The sequence below is a fragment of the Diuraphis noxia genome, unplaced genomic scaffold (genome assembly GCF_037042655.1).
Source record: "Diuraphis noxia isolate RWA-SAM2 unplaced genomic scaffold, SU_Dnox_SAM2 contig0004, whole genome shotgun sequence".
Classification (NCBI taxonomy): Eukaryota; Metazoa; Arthropoda; class Insecta; order Hemiptera; family Aphididae; genus Diuraphis; species Diuraphis noxia.
In genome coordinates this window covers 25,287,373-25,310,718 of record NW_028301714.1, presented here as the reverse complement: position 1 = coordinate 25,310,718, position 23,346 = coordinate 25,287,373, and the positions used below count along the sequence as shown (strand labels likewise).

The window sequence follows — 23,346 nt, the reverse complement described above, 5'->3', positions numbered from 1 at the left end:
TTCCTAGTTGTTTTATCATAGTATTTTAATTTTGAATATCAATTCTGACGGTCTATGTGTCTGATACAATCCTAAAAGCCCACCCTTTGAAAACTGTCACTAATGGCACCTACGCGTATACCCAATATTATATAATGACATCGTAATTTTTTGGAGCTACGATGTGAGGTAAACCGACTCCGAATGGTCCTTTATCATGCATGCAAAAGAGAGCCGGAGAAGGTGTGCGGTCTAGGAAAAAAATGCACTGACAGTTAAAATATGAAAAAACAGCACATGGTGTGGAATCGATGACTCTAATTTCAAATCGAAAAGCAAAAACTCGGCCACCATCAGTCTTATCTCTAACATAATATTTTGACCACAACAAACTTCTCGATACATGAAAATCTTCGTGAACTCATGACCGATATATGAATAAATATAATGTTGATAATACAATGTGTTCCCGATATTTTATTATTTTATCACAACTTGTATTTATTTATAGGAATTACTTCGGGAGGCGAGTAAGTCGACGCAGTGCAGCTGTACATAATATATTTAAGTGCATAAGCGCGAGTCACGTCTCTCGGAGACGAATGGAAATACAAAAAATAAGCTCCACACATAATATTCGCTTTTCCTAGAATTTCGGGTTTACGTCTGGGTTTTTTTTTTAATACCTTAATGCCATAAATCATAATATTACATTCGTTCACGACGAATCACATTATTATCACGTATAACATTATGTATATTATAGGTATTATATTAATATAAACCAAAACGAATGTAGACGGCGGAAGCATTAGCTTTTCGTCGAGCGTACTTATATTCCATATTGGATAGGTATTATTATTGTTGTTTATTTATTTATTTTTTTAATGGCTGAAAAGTATACAATATACATATTATATTATACGATTTCGTTTCCGAGTAACCAGTAATTACGAGCATCGGATTAAATTATAAAAACAAATCACGTCGTATATAATATACAGATCGCAGCGACGGCGACGGGGCGACGGTACACACGACCAACTTTAATGCCACGTTTATCTTTTTATTGATACCTATCGAAAACAAAACGATCTTGTTTAACCGTAAATTGATTTTATCCTCTTTCGCTCGACATTCCCATAAGTCGGTCGTAAATCTGTTGGAAATCACGGTGCGATTTTGAAATGCTTCTCCATTTGACGTCTTCCCAATAATTTCCGTCACCCCTTACCCCTATATATTATAGCACACCCATCCCTACTTTCTGTCATTCTCGTCCCCTAAAACCACTCGTGCTCTACCTCGTGTTGAGTTAAAAAAAAAAAAAAACAATATTTCATAAAATGTACAATTTTTGAATAACTATTTAACAAAAGTTTTAAGCGCACGAGATTAACCATCATGCGCCCACACACTTTTTGCATAATAATATTTTGTAGGTATTATGTGTTATTATTTATCATGATGATGTTATTAATAATAATATTGTTGTACGTATGATGACAATATTTATGTTTACTATATTAAACTAGAAAATACATAATCGACGAACAAATGCATAATGATAATAATAATAATTTGTACTACACAATATATTATTTATTACATAACATATTTACCATTTTGAATACACAATTTTTCGTGTTGAACATTGATTAACATATTTTATAAACAAAAGCAAATAAATTATAGTGATCAAAAACATTATACCACGTGACGCGTAATTATATAACCGGATTTCACGTTTATACCTAGTTTGTATACCTTATTTTTTAATTTTTTAATCATTTTTATTGTTTTTTTTTTTTTTTTTTTTATCGCAGATTTTTATACCTATTGTATTACATTACTATTAGTAGTAATGCGTCAAGGTAAACTTTATTTTCATTTTATCCTATATAATTCGTTTCAAACTTGTCTCAGTAAAATTGCACAGCTGTTTAAATCCAAAAGCAATTAAATAAATTGTAATAAGGTTGCTTCAATCAAAATTATTATATATTATCTTCCATATCATGACAACATCCTAAGACTGAACAAAAACTAAAAATTACATTTGTCTTATCGAGGTCAACTGTCATAATACTATAGTCACAATAACACAAACACATACATATTATACACACATACAAATTTTCTGTGTAAATTGCGATACGGACGTTATTATAAAGTTTTTAGATTAATTTTTTAATATTAAAATTACCAGATGTCGGGCATAACTCACTAGAGTATTTTTGACCGGTGAAATTGAATCATCTAATGTAAGGCACGCTTAATTTTTCAGTCCAACGTAATTCTAGCGGCGTTAAAAGTTTGTTCTGGAATTTATGCATTTTGCTGTTCCGGGCAGGTAACCAAAGGTCGTATATTTTTACCGCTTCGCCTACCACCCGACGGCAAAACTTTTCGCTCATTGGCCAATTCAACATTCTATAATGTCTAACACTATTCACAGTGTAAAAAAAAAAAAAAAACTGCGAGAGAGAACTAAATTAAAACTTGGATGTAGAAAAAAACTCTGGTTTGATTTCGCAGGAAAAAAAGAAGTCTGATTGTCGACTTTCTCTTACTCTCCTACTGATTCTCGACATCATAACTACCACACAAAATGGTTCAAAGTTACTGTTTTTTGTTCTACAATATTTTGACTACAATAAAAATAAAATAACTATGTTTTTTTTTTTTTTTATGAAATATTTTAATTCGAATAAGAACAAGAATATTTTATAAAACCAAAACAGCAAATCTTTTCTAAATTATTTTTATTGACGAAATAATTTGTTTCATGAAATGTAATTTTACCAACAATATAAAAAAAAAAAAGTGATATGTTTTAAACATGAAAAAGTATTAGTTAATGTATTTAATTAGTTTCTTTAAATATATATATAATATTGTACTGTTGTGTTATTAAAACAATTTTAATGTTGAACAAAACTCTACAAGACTTAGTTGAATCCAAATGTATACTAAAATATTAACATTGTAATCTTAATTGAATATTTTAACTTCATAATTGTGGCGTGTAACGCTCCTATTCAAAATAAACTTACACGCTGAACTTAAAAATAAGTCAGTTCGTTTATTTTTAATTTATCAATGCACCTACATAAAACACACATAATATAATATAAACGACATAAATATCAGTTAATTTACAATAAAAACCGTGTAAACGGAAATTGTTATTATTACCAAAATGACCCATCACAAATTGTAGGTTTGTAGTAACAGGTAAAATATTGTTTTTTACGTATATCCGACATAATGTTAATTTATCGAAGGCGATATAAAAACGATGCGCTAAATCGAAAACCTATTATGTCGCTTTCGTACCAAGTCCATACCCATAACTTATTAAACATTTATTGGGGGAGTTTGTCTGCGGGCACGTCGTGTCAACTGAACCATTTGTGATTTCTAACCACGTCGTGTATGGGCTAATTCCCGTTCGTTTTATTGTTAGCTTTATTCGTTTTGAAATGCGTTTCTAAACTAGACCACATTGTCGTAATTGGTGTAATTGTTCCGTGGCATTTTCTGATTAAAAAAATACGTTTATTCGTGATGGACGAAATGTATCCTCTATTAATTTTATCAGTACCTATATTCTGTGGCTATATATGCTAAGCGTAACATACGTAATACTATCGATCTATATCAACAAAATTATATGGCTGCCACTCGTACAATCATCATTGATTGAATCATATTAATCGTTTAGTATTTTATAATTTGTAAATAATAAATATTAATTTTTTTCATCTTAGTTCTAAAAAAATATTATACGAACATTTTGGGCGTAATATTGATTTAAGTTAAGCTTTGTATATTATAATATAATTAATAGTTATCTATCACCGTATATACAATAGCTTGAAATTCTTGAAAATTTTAAATTATTTGTACCTACATCATTTAAAAAACACATTAAAAAAAAAAAAAATTGATCAAATGTTGGATGTTCAGATGAATGAAGCAAAGTGGCACAAGAATGTGTACTGCAGTGTCTCCACAAAATATTGCTATATTTATCCACTATATAGTTTAAGCTTTTAATATGTTTTTTTAACAAATTTAATTATACATTTGAAAAATATGTCAATTTATTCATTTAATAATTCTGAAAAACCTTCTATTTTGTAATATTCAATAAACAATTAAATGAAAATGAATGATGATGATGATTAGAAATTGAAAGAAAATTATTTTTTTCAAAATTGTCAAATATATAAAAATAATATTTCCTCCTCTTTCCTCCCCACCCCCTCAAAAAAAAAAAAAATATCGTTTGAAGTTATACCTTGGCATACGTGATATACTTATACTTATAGATAATAATATACAATATCAATTACGTCTCAAAAATGTTCATTGTCTGAATTATTCTCTGGACCATCTTGAAAGCTTTTTCGCTGACATTCATTATTCATTCAAAAATTCAATAGATGAATGGCTGTCGAATGGCCGGACCTCGAGAGTTGACTGCGTCACTTAAAACAGTCCACCCGCTGTCCCCTTGACGTTTTTCCAAACCATATTATGCCCTACACAGAGATCACACACTTCACCGTACGATTTTGCTCGTATTGCATAATATAGAATAAATTAAATGATTTGCCGTATTTCAGCGGTTTGAAAAAAATATCACTCTATTAAAATATTAAAATATTATCATACACTCGTCCGCAGTTGACATTGTTAGGTATATGAAAATAATAACTGATCCTACCCACGATGTTTATGTAATCGATAAATTTTGCACGCATCTGACTTTGCAGGTGGTCGGTAGAGGCTCTACGACAAAGGGTACTGCAAGGTTGTGACGATGGCGAAAAACGTCTCGAACAAATAAAACGTCGAGCAGTGAATCACCGTCGGCTTCTGCAAAGCACCACACGCAGACGGTAGAGATTCAAGTTTAGGAGTGGGGCATTGGGCAGGGCAATGTTAGTGTCGGCGGGAGACTTTTTAAATCACTCCGTGGCCGTCAATAGTTGAGTGGGTGGGTTGGAGTAGTTAGGCGTAGTAATAGTAGTACTAGGCGCATGATGGGGTTCCGGAAATTCAAATTACACTCCTTAATCGACCATTTATAACTGGGTCCGTTGTGCAGGGTTGGTGGTGAGACGGGACGTCTGTTAGGTGACAAGGGGTGGTTAGCGAGGAGGTGTCACGTTGGGAGGAATGTTTTAATATAATAATATATAACAACCGGAAAACGAGAGTATATATATTATTATTCTCGTGCCCGCCAAATGTAAAAGATTGAGAAAAAATTCCACGCAATTTATTACTCGTTCCCCGTGGTGCGCGATTCTCCGCAACTACATTTGCAATTTAGGCAATAAGTAGGCATACGATAAACTTAATCTGTTCCAACACATAACTAGTAAATTTCAGTACAAAGCTAAGTATATACGTTTTATTTAATTACCTACTTATAGTTAGTAATAATATACTAAGTAATTCAAAGCATATGAAAACTATTTAGTTTCCTGTAAACTCAGCATTCAAGTAAGTAAATGTGATACTGTTATGTGCATTGTATTCTGTCAAGATTTGTTTAAATTAATTTAAAATAAATCAAAAAAAAATCATTTTTTTTTTTTGTATCACAACGATCTTTTTTTTAACTTCAGGGATACAGAAAAAAATTAACTACCACCATCCTCAGCACTTGTTCGTGATTAAAATACAAAGGTACTTAAATTTAAAAAAAATTAATTTTAACCTTGTTTTTTAGAATAATTAACAGATTTTTGAAGTTTATTGTTTCAGAAATTTGGATATTAAAGTCTCAACTTAAAATGCAATTAGTAGACAAACTTTATGAGCACTTTACCGGAAATAATTCTATAGAAATTTCACTATAATATATTAAAGTATACCTAAGTGTAAGAAGACCTATCCAAGCGTTTAATGTATTATTATTTAATTTTTTAATACAATTAAAGTTATACTAGAGCACTACAGGCAAATTTTGAGGATCATTATAATATTTTTTATTCCATGGTATGTGAATTGTTTTTCTAAAACCACCATACATTTTATAGCATCTATTTTTAAAAATGATCTATGGACCTCTCTTTTTGCTCTCATTGAATTTATCGATACGTCTGTGAACTATAGTTATCACGCTTATACGTTTCGTTAATACTTAGTTAAATATATAAATAATGATCTCAAAATTATAATATGATGTACATTGTTATAACCAAAAACTACATCCCAACATAAATTTTTCTCACGTTTCGGCGTTCCTTTTTGCTTCTAACCAATATATATATATATATTATATACAACTATATAATATTATATTTTATTGATAAATAAAATGTATAAATTATCATTAGCTAACACTTTTATGCATTGTTGAGAAATATTTCTGTGTAGGTAACGAAAAAGTGAGCATTTACATAATATGTATTATATATTGCAAACTAATTACAATTGTATACAAGTTGACTTAGAAACGCGTGTGTAAACAAGTAACTATTATAAACAATGGAGCTCTTGATATGTAGGATACAACCAAACCTTAATAAACTATAACACTATTACATAATATAACTACATATTAAAATAACCTTGAAATAACTTATTCGGGGAAAGATTTCAACAACCCTGCGATATTTTTCATAGTATCATTACATTTTTGATGTGTACAATTCAAAAAAGGCATTTTGTAAATAATAAACAGTTTTGAACAATTAGGTTGAGTTTAGTTTATTATTTGCAGCTGGATAAAACTATTTTGCAAAGTTTACGGTTTTTACGTTTAAACAAATAGCTTATTACACTTGTGAGCCATCTGTCTACATAAATGAAAACGCATGCAAAATTAATGTCGAAAAACTCTATTTTATTTAAAGTTGTTCGCTGGTTATATAAGGAACGACGGATACTTGTGTTAGTTATGCAGAATAACGATGGCAGTAGAAGAGAAAAATGGGGGTTGAAAATAGAAGACATTAATTCACGTACTGAAGAATGACATTGGAGACTGAAGGATAAAAAAGGAAACATTTCAGGATCAGAGTGGATGTACAAAGACGCCTCGGAAATCCAGCTCTTTGGTATAAGACAAAAACTATTATTTTTTCTTACGTAAATAAATGAAAATAGTAATAACAATAATAATAATAATAATGATGACAATAAAAAAAAGTGAAATACACATTGTCGGATGTAATATGATTATTTTTCATACATTCTTTGTAATTTCGAAAAGACAAATTGCATAACATATAATCCTCTCAAAAACACAAAAACAAATTATATTAGACATTAAATGAAAAAAAACTTGTATCCGAAGATCATTTGTATACCGTAGGCTCTGCTGGCTCTTTTTAAAACTTTTCACGGTACGAAAGTTTCCAAGGAAATGTATTATATTATAATGTAATGTATGCTTTGTCTCGGTCTTAAAACTTTTCACGTATACGTCGATTGAACGTCAACATATAAATATACATTTATGCATATGCATGATATTTACTATGTATGTATATACGTTATACGTTATACTTTTGTGTATGCACTACGCATATAATCGTACGATTAATCATAGGTACGCATGCAATATATAAAACCCTTTATAAAACAATATTTTTGCAGGTGTGTCCGCAGCAAGTTCTAAACTGTTGTAAAGAAAATTTGAAAAAAATCTTGTGGGTACCATTAGTTTATGATATAAAAAATCAAAAATTATCAAAAATGCACCTACTATCAAAAATGTTGGCGTACACAAAAAAATTGCTTTGTGGTGTTCTCAATTTTTGAACAACAATATTGAAATAGTATATACCAATATAATAGGTAAATAGAAAATCAACAATAAATAAAATGATGTTTTGAATTCTATCACAAATTATTAAGTTTGTAAAATATCTACTAGTTCAATTTTATACTTATGTAGAAAATTAATTAAAATCCTTAAACAGTCTCACATAATGATACAACTGTTGGTAAAACCGTTAAGATATTAAGCGAAACTGTAAAAAATTGTACCGAAAAAATGCCATTATTATTTATTTTGTAGATCCAATAGTAACAAAAGTGAAAGTTTCAAATATGTTCAGCCATCGACTTTCCTTAAAAAAAAAAAAAACAAAATTCTTGCTGTGTATTCGACTGCAGTTGCTAGACAAACATATTACATTTATTGGAATTTATAAATTTCCAGAAAACCATTTCTATGTTAAATAAATTTCTTCTTTTCTTTTGTTGTCAATTCTGTACATGGACACGTTCTTTTTCGAATGTTGTTCTTTTTATATTTCCTGCATAATTTGAATTAAAAATAAGAATTTTTAACACATATCTATTAAATTTAAGTATTTCTATACCACAATACAAAAATGATGTAACTATAATAAATAATAAAACTGATAGCTTGGCAATTTTTTTTTAATAACAAAACTAAATGCAAACACAGTAGATAGAAATTAGAAACTATATAATATGCTTCTAAATATTAATACAGTGGTCTCCAATAATTATAGAGATCACATTCGGTCAAGAGTACTTTGATCACTATAACCGGAAATCACTATAAGCACTCGAAAACAGGTAGAAAATAACGTAAAACATTTAAATGTTAAAATTATATTTATGTATTATTATTATTTTTTATTTTTAATAATTTTAATATTTTTACTTTTCATACTATACTACGTCATGCAGTACTCTAAACGTTGGACGAAAACGAACTGCGTATAAAGTGTAAAATATCGGTGCTTGTGAGAGCAAAAACGGTTTCAAATATGTACGAATGTACGATATTATGAAGTATCACTCATTACGTGGGTTTCATTAGATAAGATTAGCTCGATTAAAGTTCACGATTAAGATAATTGTCATTCGTAATCGTTTTCCCTGAACACGAAAAGAGGTGATATTATTGTAAATTATTTTTATATTTTATATTTCTGATCACAATAACCGAAAACCTGAATGCTGTATGCGACGAAAAATTCAATTATAATGGCTGTTTGTTCCTTTCCTGGTATTTTTGATCACTATAAGCAGCCGATTCTTATAACCAGTGTGTACACTATAAGCAGCGACCACTGTAATTCAAAACCATTACTAATAAGCAAAACATTTTTGAAAATTATAAAAAATAAATTTTTCATAATATCTGCACGTGAGTTAAATTTCCAAAATAAATTTTTGACCATTTGGCATTTATTTTATAATTTTGATACTAGCTATCTAATCTAATTCAAGCGTTGTAGTCTTATTTGCATTAAAACAATAGTTATGATGAAAGCTGTCGGTTATTACATATTTTTTACTTAAAACAGCAATTATCCGAATGTAACTATTTATTTTATTTTTAATAAACAACAGGTACTTGCAATACAAATTTGTATTTAAAGGAAAACTTTATTTTTGAAATTAAATGTATTTTAAACTTGTAAATAATATATTCATAAATGTATTTATTCTTACCTCCGAAGCTTATATTTTTAATTTAATGAGAGCATTTCATTTTTGATAAATTACTGTATTTTAATTATCCACATAGGTAACAAACGTAAAACTTCGAGGTTTTTGACGTATGGCAACACGTGGCTAAAAAACATTATTCTCATGACGGCACGTACCTACACATTGATACGACAATAACCGCATTCACGTTCAATGTCAATGTATAGTTAGTGCCCGAATAAACACTCTCTTCTATTAACATTCAGTCTTATATATTAAGGAAAAAACCATTCGCGTCTGCTATAGCCATTGGTCATAATATTATATTAGGTACATAATCCAGATATCAAAACGTACAGATTACTAAATATTTAATAACAGTAAATAAATATTTTTTTTTTTTTTAGAGTATACAAAATAAATTACACGAGCATGATGACGATCAATAATATTTCTGCTAGATGGTCGGAAATTTTCATTTTTCTTCTTTTCGTTTTTTGCAAACCATGCATTCGGCAAGAATTTATTTGACCGTATGGGGGAAACCATACACAGCTTAAGCAAACACGCAGTTTTATATTTTATTTAAAAGTGTTCTCGCTTATTAGCTATTATACACACAATCATATATTTTATTGTTATTATTATTATTACTACGATGTTTAACCGATATCATAGTCACCGCTCACCACCGATACCTCGGGAATTAATAATTGCGCTGTCAGACTTTTTCGGGCTGGTTGGCGAAAATATGGAAAATGAAAAAACAAGTTATAGTTTAAAATTAATCTTGCGCGGTGCAGCTAAAAGCTTCTGGGATTCATAACAGGAGTGCCGTGCTAACGACAGTACAATTAAGATTTATTATGAAATGGCTGTCTTGCGACGGAAGAACCTTCGCCGCCTCTACAACCGGATGAACGTTTGCGCGCGGGTACTGCTGTGTGGACGGTTGGCGATCGTAATAGAAGGGGGGTACAAGAGTCCCCCTGGCTTCTAGTTGGCGGGTGAGTGAGTTATTCACCAGTTAAAAATGGCCATTGTTCCGTTCTGGCCGAATTTTTCTTCTCTTATAAATCAACGGATTTGATTGTCATTTAAAAAGATTTTTATTGTGACGTGCCGAGAAATGATAATAACGATTCGAGAAACGCCATCGGGACAAAGCTCGATCAAAAGTATAATAATATATATGTAGGCCAACTCCTCCCCGTACGGGAAAGGCTTCTCATCTTTTGTTTGCGTGTTTTTTCCCCTTACCGCTATTTTTACGAGTCACAAACGACGTGGAAGCGGCCGCGTGACGACGAGACCGCTTTCCGCTGTAATCCGACCCGTATCGTTTTCGCACCATTAGAAACTTAACACAAGTTTATAGACAGATAAAGAAATAATATATACATACAAACTTCCTCAGTTAATCCTCCTTAGGGAGAGAGGTGGCTGACATTATTCCGGGGAATTGATTTCCAGTGAAACTCAATTGTCTTTCGGAGAAAAAATATGATATACCCACCACGATGATGCTCACATAATATGATGGCACTCTTTAGTGTATCCAACAGCATAATATTATATTTTACAGTTCAAAGTCGTAACGTGGTTAAAATTCAAGTAGAATATTAGATAATTCGTATTTGAACAATATACTTCCGCTGTAGTAGGTATCTATCCGTCGCATTAGTGTCGCGCAGCTCAAACAACTATTGATTTTGTCATGTTTTACTGCATTTATATTATATATATATATAAACACTTAATGATAATATATTACAACAACTATAGTATGATAGGTAGGCAGGTACCTATATTATAATGTTATGAATAAAAACGACCGGGTTTCGATTGTTCCGGCCGTTGCTTTGTTATACCAACTACCAACGGTACTATCGAATTATAATCGATTCGTCGTCGAGAACAATCGACATTATACCGTTTTGTATTATGATATTATTATTAATTTTGTCCTTTTCGCGCACGAAAGCGGAAGTCAAATCAAATATTTATAAACTGTAACGGAACTTTAGAGAATGAGACGAACGATACAGCAAAACGAAGAGAATTGATTCCTTTTTAATTGTCAATAATGAACTTTATTGTAAATTTAACTGGTATAACAATATATATAATATATATATATATACCTAATATTTACTTTATTCAACATTGACTTTAGTTTATATTTATACTGTCGTACAATCGCATTTACACAGTTACAAAATGATCCTCTATTTATGGCGGTAATGAAATGTTTCTAGCCGTTGTGTTATCATGTTTGAGAATGATGAAAAGTTTGTAAAAATTTATGACAGAAAATTCGCTTTTTACACTAAGATTCTAATTTCACGAGCTCTCGTTTCGTAAGCACTTAATGAATTGACTAGCAGGTTTGAACTACAGTGATTATCGTAATTTTTTATTTCGAAAAGATGCTACGTAGATATATCATATAGGTATACGAATCCTATTTATGTACTTCCTGTTATTAGTAAACATAGTATACACAATATACTTGTCGACATATTTAAATATATTGCTCAAAATTAAAAATTTATAACAATAGGATATTATGTACTTATTAAAAAAATTGTTTATATTGATAGTTAATTTAATGATCATATTATTATTATATAAGATTATTAAAAAATAACTATTTACTAATATCAATAAAATAACATAAAATATTCTTTGGTTAGGTAATTACAATTCAAATTATATTATATTATATTTCAATTTTGTAATGATAATTATTTACTGTCATTTTCCTTGTTACATTGGTTTTAACCTTTTTTTTTCGTGTAAAATGACAATTCAGCAATTTTATGTCAGTATCTGTGTGAGAAAAAAACTTCCACTGTACGAACCACGAACCCACGGCACACGTGCCAAAAGTGGCACGTTTATAAAATTTCAATAACATGCAAAAAATTAAAAATATGAAAAATTATGATATTCGTAAAATTTTGCTAATAAAAATTTCAAAGAAACAAACTATAAACATTTTAAAAATTATAATATTTCTATGTAAAATTGATTATGTTACTATATTTATTATGTTCTATTTAGTGTTATAAATTTTTGGGCACGTGAAAAATTTTCAAACTTTTGAATTCAAAAATTTGGCACTAGACCTAAAAAAAGCTTTGCCACTCCTGGTATATAGATTATTTCTCCAGAATTAATTGAATTTTATCGCAGCTGCAGTGTATTATATGTCAACGATAATTTTGAAAATATTATAATACTCAACGAACGCGTCTATATTATGTTTCCACATGACGGATATAGTACAAAGAAATCGTTATTAAAACGACTGGTCGAATAACAGTGGAACTCATCTCGACAGTACATAGTTGATGTCACAAGATATCTCCACTAGATTTGGATGACATATATGTTTTGTTAAGATATCTCAAACTCGTGTCAAGCAGAGGAGAAATAAAAGGATATCCATCTATAGTAACGATGATGGAGGGCCTTCATAGTATATTATAATATTATGATGATTTACTGAATTAATATGTGTGTCCGTGTGGGGGGGCAAATCCGTTTCACTGGATCTCAGGACGTAAAGGTAAAAAAATGTTTACTCTGCACAAGTGCAGATAGCATGATAGTGCTAACCTCATTACCATTAAAAAGTGATACTCCACTGAACATAATTACGTCATTACAACAATATGCAATGTAATAATAACTACTTATAATAAACAACAATTCTGTGTAAATAATGATTTCATTAAATATTTTATATTTAATAATTAGTAATTTATATTTCAATATGACAGTTTCAGATATTTTTGTAAACGATATTAAATGTAATGTAGAAATAAATGTAAATCGTTTTTGGAATTTCATATTGGATATAAATCCTAGCCATACAACATAGGCACTTTTTTTATTATTGATCTTGAAATTAGTAATAATCTCTACATCGACATCTGGGGTAATTAGCATTGCATTTAATATTATACAAAGAAAAAAAAAGTAAATATCATAGGTACTATTGAGTCATAAGGTATTTATTATAAAATCCAGGTTACAGTGGTCAGTAAGTTCTGGAATTTATGTCGGTCACGCGAAATAAAAAAAGTATTCTCACCATATTATATGATAAAATGTTGTGAGTCAACTCAGCAATGTACTCGTATTATAATAGGTATATATATATACACGTGCATAACGATATGCCACATGCGCTCAATGTAATACACCGGCGGCATGTTGCATATATTATGTAATTTATTTAATGGTAGTCGCCGTTTTTGGACACGAACCCGTGTGCACCGGATGGACTGCGATGGTTTTTGCCCGGCTTGAAAAGTATCAAGTTGTTCCGCAGACGGATAACGTATCATAATCATCATTCTCATCGGAAATGTGTTATATATAAATATATATATAGTATCCTAATACATCGTCTTTGACGACTTTAACAGATAGTCTCCATCGTAGAACGGATGGCGGCGAATGAGTTGAGTGTAATATTGTTACATGACGCAACGGCAATCTACGTATATACTCGTATATGCTCGTTTACACGTACATTACACACACACAAATACATATATATATATAATATGTACGTGGCGTTTGCCCATAAACCGAACTCCTCCTTCTTCTTATCGTCTTGATATCCTACTCACCATCATCATAGACTCTTCCCCCCTCCTCACTATCGATGTTCCGGAACATATTGTCCTGCAAAGACGTCGTCTCCGTATCGCAACATGAGAGTATAACCATCAAAAAGTCACTTACGTATACACATATAAATATGTGTGTGTGTGTTCCATGGAGCTTTTGTCGTCGCCAGAACACAGTTTATTAATATATCTATAGGCATAGAGACACACATTTAACCGCATACGTCCGATCGAGGAGAAGAACGTATAGTCGTTTTTCTAACAATTTTTTCCTTCATTCCTTCGCGCTTACACACTTTACCGATAAAAAATAACGTCTCATATTTCACCTGGTGATCCATTATTATTTAACACACACTAAATTTGACTCAAATTTCGTTCATTTTTTTCCCCCATTTCCATCATAATCTTTTCTATTATTTTTTTAGTTTATCATTGGACTCTTTATTACCAATTTATATTAAAATAACAAGTTAAAGATTCAGCAAATTAATCAAATTTGTTTCTTTTATTAAATGACACATATAATCACGTCGAATCGTCGAATTAATAATAAATGTGCTCATATTTTTACAGAATATGTATTGTTTGAGCAATCACTCCGTTAATCCGTTCCTTTTTATTTCAATTTATCATAAGTATTATATACCGGTATTTGTGTAGTACAGTTATGGTGTCTAATGTACCTACCCTTGATTATAATCACGACAAAATGTTTCTGCTTATTAATTTTTTTTGTGACCAGATGGCATAATTGTTATGATTATGGAGATTTATAAACATGAAACGTTTAATCCACGAAAAAAGTTTTTCTTCATTAAGATGAAGTGTATTATGATGAAAATGATGGAAAGATAACTCCATAAAAACGTTTTGTTTTAAACAAAAATATTATGGTGCAAAGGAAAAACAATATTTCGATGATTTTGTTTACTACGTGTACAATAAATAAATAAATTTAAAAAATAAGAAAACACCTGAAAGAGAAAAGCAAATGGTTTCTATTCTCTAATTAGAGCTTAAAGTTCATTATAGCAATTAATAAAGTTTAATGTCGTTTCATGTTTATTTATTCGAATGTATTACCTAATATTACTTTTCTTGTGTTTAGTACTAATGGTTTTTATAAATATATTATCCAAGACCAAAAACAAGCTATATCTAATTAACAGTATTATATATAAATAAAGGGTGATTCTTTTAAGTGGGTACACTATTTATCTCGAAAAGTATTTACTTTTTTCAAAATATTTTTTTACATGGTTTCAAGTTGTTAAAAAACCAACATTTTTATTAAAAAATTATATTTTTAAATATTTTTTATCCTTATCATTTTCTAAATTTTTTACTTTGTTTAATGACAACATAGAGTTTAATTTCATATTCCAAAGCAAAATATTTTTCTAAGTATTTTGATTCATAAAAATCGAATTTAGGGCTAGTAGTTTTTGAGTTATAAGTATTTAAAGTTTAGATTGGCAGAGTGGAGTGGTACGGGGTTACCCCGCAAAATGTTTGTCCACTACTCCGCTTGTCTAAACTTTAAATACATATAACTCATAAACTAAACGTCCTAAATTCGATTTTTATGAATCAAAACACTTAGAAAAATATTCTGCTTTGGAATATGAAATTAAAACTCTATATTGTCATTCAAAAAAAGTAAAAAACTTAAAAAATTATAAGGATAAAAAAATATTTAAAAATATAATTTTTTAATAAAAACGTTGGGTTTTTAACAACTTGAAACCATGTAAAAAAATATTTTGAAAAAAGTAAATACTTTTTGAGATAATTAATGTACCCACTTAAAAGAATCACCTTGTATATGTATACTCATAAATAATCTTTTGGTAGATAAAAATATTACAAATTACCTACAAAACACGAAACCTTATAAATGTCTTTATTACAGCTAATTTGAAGGTATTGTTATATTTTATATTGGATCTTATTTAATACATACTTTAATAAAGCAACGATGTTTACAATGATTATATTAAAATACCATTGATTATCGTCATAGCACTAAGCACTATCATAACTACCGTTATCTATCAACTAGTGTTTACATATTACAGTATATATTATATTGTATGTAACTTTTTTTTTTTTGAATTAAAGTTTTAAACAGTTTAGAGAACACAAAAACTAGGAATTAATCATTCCAATGCAGATAGTAATAATTGAAGTCGTGACTTATGTTATCTAGGTTTTTGTAAATATCTTGGTGGTATAATCAAAGGTGGTCATTAACTAGTTTAAAAGTTAAAGTTGAGTTAAATTGATTTTTTTACATTATAACTTCACTAGTTATTATGAAACAAAATCGTATATTCCAAAATAAATTTGGCATATAATTTTATATTATAATATTCAAATGACATGAATGATCGTACTTTTATTATAATTTTATATTGAGTGCCGATGGGTAGGAAAAATCCCCAATTACTATTACCATATTAGTATACATTTGGGGTTTTTTCAACAATATCTATATTGACATCGTCAACCGTGAGCGTAATATGATAATGGCTTTTACACTATTTCTGTTTAAATAATATACCATGCATGATAAATTTTTTGTATATTTACTGTACCTAAAAATATGAGAAGTAAAAAATAAATGGTGTGTATTAATACGAAGTGATTCGTAAACGAAACACTACTCAACATTTTTAAAAAGATGCTGTGAAAAAAATACCATTGCATATTATAAATCTTTAGTAAATAAATGTTACGTTCGCAGTTGGCTATTGAATAATGATATACGTCACGAGTAATGTAGTACTCTTTCAAGCATTACTTTTTTATCATTCCCCAGGCAAAACCATAAACATAGGAACTATATTACCTATTATTACTGACAGAATTGGTTAACTGGAAGTTGAAGAGAATTCAGGCCATAAACGTCAAGTTAACCAAGTATTTAAGTTATTCAAAGATAATACAATAATAAACAATAGTTTGCGGATCAAAAACAAATTAAAGGTATCGACGATTTAAAGTTAAAAAAGTTCAAGCTTGAATTCTGTATAATAATACTGAATTTGTTTATGATATCACACTTTATTAAGCATCAAAATGATATTGATTCGTACCCATTTTAAAAAGTCGATTAAGGTGTGTATCCCAAAATAGTCGCAAATGTCATGCGAGTTCGTATTATTTAGAACGACATACATACTGGTGTACCGAAATTGCCTATTCACTGCGCCGGCCAACAGAGTAATAATATTATCATTAAAAAGAAAAGTCATAATGATTAACATAATGAAAACTAAATTCTGTCCTACGAAAAAATGCACCAATTCTGCGCATCCTGCATCATAATCCAATTATCGAAACCGGTTCCTCTATAGTGGAGTCGTTTCGCGAAAAAAAAAAACAATTTTGATTGGCCCCTCGATGCGTTCTCTCGCTGGACAGAGTATGTAATATTATATTATATCAACGGAAAATCTTACTCCACAACTGTTCAATGATTATAATATCATATAGTTATAATATTATTATCGATTAATTAAAACGTACTAATGAGTATAATACGCGTAATACGACAATAACTGAAAATAAATCAAAACAATTATAGTAAATAACTATGTTTCATCCAAATATATTTTCTTTGATAACGTTTTTTTTTTTTTTTTTATTAGGAATATTTAATGTGATAATTAATGTGTTTAATTTGACCGTTATTTGTTGGTGTGGTAACGATTGCAACGCTATCCCAACAAGCGCATGCGTGGGAAGCAATCAAAGCGTGCAACGTGAGAGTAGCCATCACATATGCAAAACATTTAATGCACTTTTAAAATAATTAATAATTTTCGATGATTTATCTATCGGCCATCTCATGATGGCACAATTTTTTCTTACTCTCTCAATTTCCCCTCCCCACCACAAACACACGTACACACCTTCCTCGTTTCTCCCTTGTTGATGGCACAACGATCTGTCTAAAAAAGATCTCAATAATTACCACGTGTGGTCGTAAAACAGAAGTTATATCAATATCGAGCACAAATCCTGTAAAATTGCACACACAAGTGCTGTTCGACGCGAGCCGTACACCGCGGTCTCCATGGGTGATGCGTCGATCGTGTAACGTGTCGTGACATGTCGTGATATAATATTTCACCATGTGCCATTGAACACGACCGACGGCCGACGTGGTGATCCATGTGAAACTTCTGAACACTTAATTGATTAAAACCCACCAAATATAGTTTTCAAACTCTTAAACTATGAATGTTACCGACAACATTTAATATAATATATAAACAGACTTCATGTTATTATAATTTTTTTTTCTATCTATAACTTCCTCAGTTATAAAAAAAAATATTATTATTATATAATTAAACATTTTATGGAATTATGTGACTCACGCATTGTATGTAATTTGTTTCATTTTACAATATGCTCATTAAAAATACTTGTAAGAATTAAAATAAAATCACGTATAGATTAGGTTATAACATTGTAGGATATTATCTATGTTCATTTTAATTTGAAACTAAAAAAAAAAAAAAAAAAAAAACATTCGGCTAAGAATCCCATTGCCTGCAAGATGTATTCATATTATTGGAAGACTCAGATTTCAGATAAACCCATTGATGATGAATATATTTGACCGCAAGCCAACATCTTTTTAATTTGTATTTATGTTTTATACATTTTATAAAATCTTGTCAAAATGTGCAATATGCGTTGAAACGTTTAAACATAAGTATACAAACGAAAAATTCTCCATTTTTATTAGTTTGTATTATGAAATGAAATATTGTTTGGAATATAATAATTGACTGGTATTTACTTATTGAAACTTAACAAACTTAATGACGGGGGACGAGGTGGCCGAGTGGTCTAACACGTCGGTTGTGGCTCAGCCGGACCGGGTTCAATCCTCGACCATCGGGTGGCATTTTTCTCCTGGCAAGTCATGGTGTCCGGAGAACAAGTGCCGCCATCCCCCACTCCGGGACATGGCAGAAACCTACGGGTGCCCCAATAGAAATTCTGCCAAACAGGCATCCGAACTAGGCCTTCGGGCCTACTCCCGGACATAGCGCCATACGAAAAAAAAAAAAAAAAAACTTGAATGACTTCATCGGGAGTCATTGGAATCGTGTCATACTTAAAAAAATATGAATACTCCTACATATATGATAAATTGATTACATACTATAGATTTCTAATAGACATACCAAATATTAAAGCAAATCAACAAATGTTCAATCTGTATGCTTACTGCATAATATAAGTGCCTGTGACGATATCGCCATATTGTATACAGTTTGTATACATATACTAAAAGTTACAACTATGTAATGACAATCGTTATAAATTTTTTTTCCCATTCACCTCTATAACCGGTGCGTTCCGTAAAACTACTATAGTTTATCCTTCAGCTATTTTACATGACATTTTTATTACTACACAGTGGCAATTATAATAATATGTAAACCATACTTCGTCAATTACACGTGACATACGACAGCGGTCAGCGGTGAAACCTCAGTGGCGTTCGAATTCATAAACCATACATTACGTCTACTATTCAATAATTCGATGAAATATACTTGCATTATTCTGCCACAATAACATCGCGTGTGCGCATCATAATAATATAATGTTACGTACAAAAGCATCGTTTCCATAGAAAAAATAATTGTATAATGACAATACGCGACTAAAAACACGTGTTAACCATGTATACCACCACAATATACGTAATAATAAATTGTAACTGTGTGTGGTGTGTGTGTGTGTGCGCGTGTGTGTGTCACATACCTCAACCAGCTCTATGTCTGGCTGGGAATACAAACTGTTCATTGTTTGGTGCACGTTTCCGGAATACGTGTATCTATTATATATACCTACACTTTTATATATTGTAATAATAATACAAAAATTACATCGAATACCTGGTAACAATCAAATGTTTTAATAACGAGATATAAAAATGTACATTAATATAAAATTTATTATAAAGCAATGTAATATAACATATAGCAAATATTATAATAATATATAAGACATATTATTATGTATCTACATATTCATATATGTTATACGATACGTTTTATTATACAGATCGTAATTTTGTTTTTTCACGCAAGCTTGTTGTACATTTAAATACTTACCGCCATATAGTTATAATAATCATAATAATTACTGTTTATTTATTTTTACTCGAAACGACAATAAAGAACATTTCAATAAAAATATGTACCTACTATTGAATAACGATTTAAAATAACATTTTAACATAATCACACGATTGTTGTTAAACATTGTTATTCTCAAATTGAATATTATAAAAACAATATTTTTATATTTTCATTTTATTTATTTTTAGTTTCTTTATTTTATTTATATATATGCATATTGCAGATTTGAATAAAAGTATATTATGCAAGCTACGTAATTCGTGCTATGATTTGAAACCTAAAATTAAACACGTTTTAAACGTGTCAGATAATAATATATTGTAGAACTGCATACAATGAAAAACTACAAACAAATTTGCCATCCCTTTATAGTACCTATGTACGAACACATTACGAGGGTTAAGTATACTTACTAAAGGATCCTCGCTCATTGCCATGGTTATGAATTTTGATCCAAAGACATTGTTCGAATTCGTATGCGTAATAAACAGTTTATCCGTTCTAAATGTGACGTAAACAAACTGACGTTCAATATAACGCATAAATATGTATATACGAAAATATACGGTATGAATAATATTGTTTTGTAAAAAGTTGTAGAGAAGTTACTTAAAGTTTTTTTTTTTTCTATAGAGATACTTATATGATGTGACATATACGTCATAGTACTCGTGTACGGTTATAGGTAAAGTAACGAAAGTAAGAATTGACTCAAATTCATAATAATAATAATAATAATAGTAATATTCATAATCGGTATCACAGAAAAATCTTCAAGTGATATACCAAAATATGTTTCAAAAACAATTCATTCATTAGGTATGTAAAAACTCAATATTTAACAATTTACACTTAGAAAATCAGACCTCTAAAACAGAATAATTAAAAGAAAACTGTGTTCTAACAGCAAGTACCTACATATTATTGTTGATATCAAAACAAACACAAAATTTTCTCTAGATTTTCCTGAAGCTATAATTACTAGTAGTCATGATACCAAAAATACAATACATTAATCCACTAAAAGTGCTCATCTGATTAGCATTGTTAAGATATAGGTAATAAATAAAAAATAATACAAATAATCATATTAAAAACATTATAATAATTGTTTTAAGCAACATTATAAAGCAAATATCAGTATATTATTCAATGTTCAAAAAGTGTCAAAAAATATATGATAAGTACAGAGAGATTTACAGTAAAAATCCATTGCACCACAACTGTAAAATCGTTAAAGTTTCTTGAAACATTATTTTACAACATTTGATGCCTATAAACAACGACATGTTTGGAAACTAATAATATATTTTACAGTTTTAATTTTTTTTCTTTTACTTTTTACAGTAAATTTTTATATTCTACAAAAATTTAATCTCATAGTTAATTGGAAATACTGTTTTATATTAAAATTATGAACGTTTTATTGATGTATTAATGTAGGCAATATTGCATAATATCTACATTACATGCACCTTTGGATAAATTTTGATTTCGAATGATTTTTCTGGGAAATTTCTAAGCATTTGCATACGATAATACAGGTGAGGTGGTAGTGATTTAAACAAAGTAAAATTATTTAAAATACATACATTTAAAACTTCAATTTACACCACTTATCTAAACTTTAAATACTTGTAATATAGATAAGTCACTGATTTTAATAGCTCGTTCAAAATGCATTCTCGGCGAAAATATTTATTTTTTTTTTAACAGCGTTGTTTTGTCAGGATTTAAAATTATGCGAGAAAAATATTTTCAAAAACTTAAACAGCGACCTGATCAGTGTTTAGTGTTTGAAGAAGAATCCCCTCGCAGTGTCTATTCGTATATTATTATATTCACATAGACGATTGTAGCATCTCGCCTATTATTCCGTTCCGTCGATTCGAGGAAAAGTCCCATCAAATCCCGGAGGAGTGAATATCCTTTGTCACACTGCGTATACATTATCCGTTTACGTATCCCTTCCCCGTCGATTTAGTTTGATTCGCGTACGTGTGCGGTGGCGTTAGTGCTTTTGTTTACCATACATATCCCTCTGAGGTAGGTTAGGTTACACACACGCACGTATGTAATACTTGAATATATGCAACTAATATGATTCCTTTCCGTATTCCCGGTGGGCGCCCAGTCAAAGACGTCCGTGTTTGACACGATGGTATATATATTTATAGCTACCTACTAACAACAGTGCATATCATAGTAATAATAATAATAATAATAATAATGATAATAATATGTTTATTGCATATCATTATTGTGCTACACCTGTATACTTCACTGTAGCTGTATTTGTGTGGAGATCCGCCTATAATTGTCGCAGTTAGTTTTTACGTAATATTTCTTCCTGCGATAGATAGACGTACTATATTATACTATAACATAGTAACTGTAAGATTGGCGCAGGGTACGTACCTACAACATGAAATGGGGTGGATAAATAGAAACACGCGTGTGCACTGTATACGCGCGCGAGTCTCGCCACCTCGTCTCCGCAGCGGAAATTCGTAGGAGTTACAAAGTGGACAAGACGAAAATTTAATAAAACGAATATTTTATACGTTCGACATGTGCGTGTGAAAAACGCTGCGCGTGTGCTCACGGGTAGTGGCGAGAGCTGTATTATATTGGCGAGAGGGAGTGGAGAAGAAAAAAAAAATACAAGAACGGCGAGAAATTCATCATCTCCGTTTCCGCTCCGGGCGATACGTGACTTTTGCTTGGCACCTTTTTCACCTGCAAATTTATTACCGACGAGATGGGTTTTATTTTTTCTATTCTCTCTGCTGTTTGCCCACTTCTCCCCGTCCCCACCGTTTTTTTCTTTTTACCCCCACAATACTGCAGCAGTGTATATAATACGACGACGAGGGTCTATTTCGGCTGACATCGAACTATATACCGGCTTTATAATATATTATTATTATTATTATTATTATTATTAGAATTAGAATTAAGTTCTCTTTCGACGTAATAATATCAGCTACCTAACGGTTTTGGCTACCTACCATATTAGAATAACCAAAATTAGTTTTATGAAATACGAAGATCTAATTCTCTGTATTGTTCATTGCGTATTTTTTATTTCTTCGATCTTAATT

General features: G+C 30.1%; 1 protein-coding gene and 1 long non-coding RNA gene across 2 annotated transcripts in view; one reads left to right on the top strand and one right to left on the bottom strand.

Moving 5' to 3' along the window:
* LOC107173971 (zwei Ig domain protein zig-8-like) overlaps positions 1 to 23,346 on the top strand; it is a 483,155-nt gene that overhangs the window by 344,222 nt on the left and 115,587 nt on the right. The window lies entirely within an intron of this gene.
* On the bottom strand, positions 8,001 to 9,538 carry LOC149055885 (uncharacterized). The gene is made up of 2 exons (XR_016191311.1): positions 9,442 to 9,538; positions 8,001 to 8,267 (listed from the first exon to the last, which is right to left on the bottom strand). It is a non-coding gene; the product is annotated as an uncharacterized LOC149055885 (long non-coding RNA).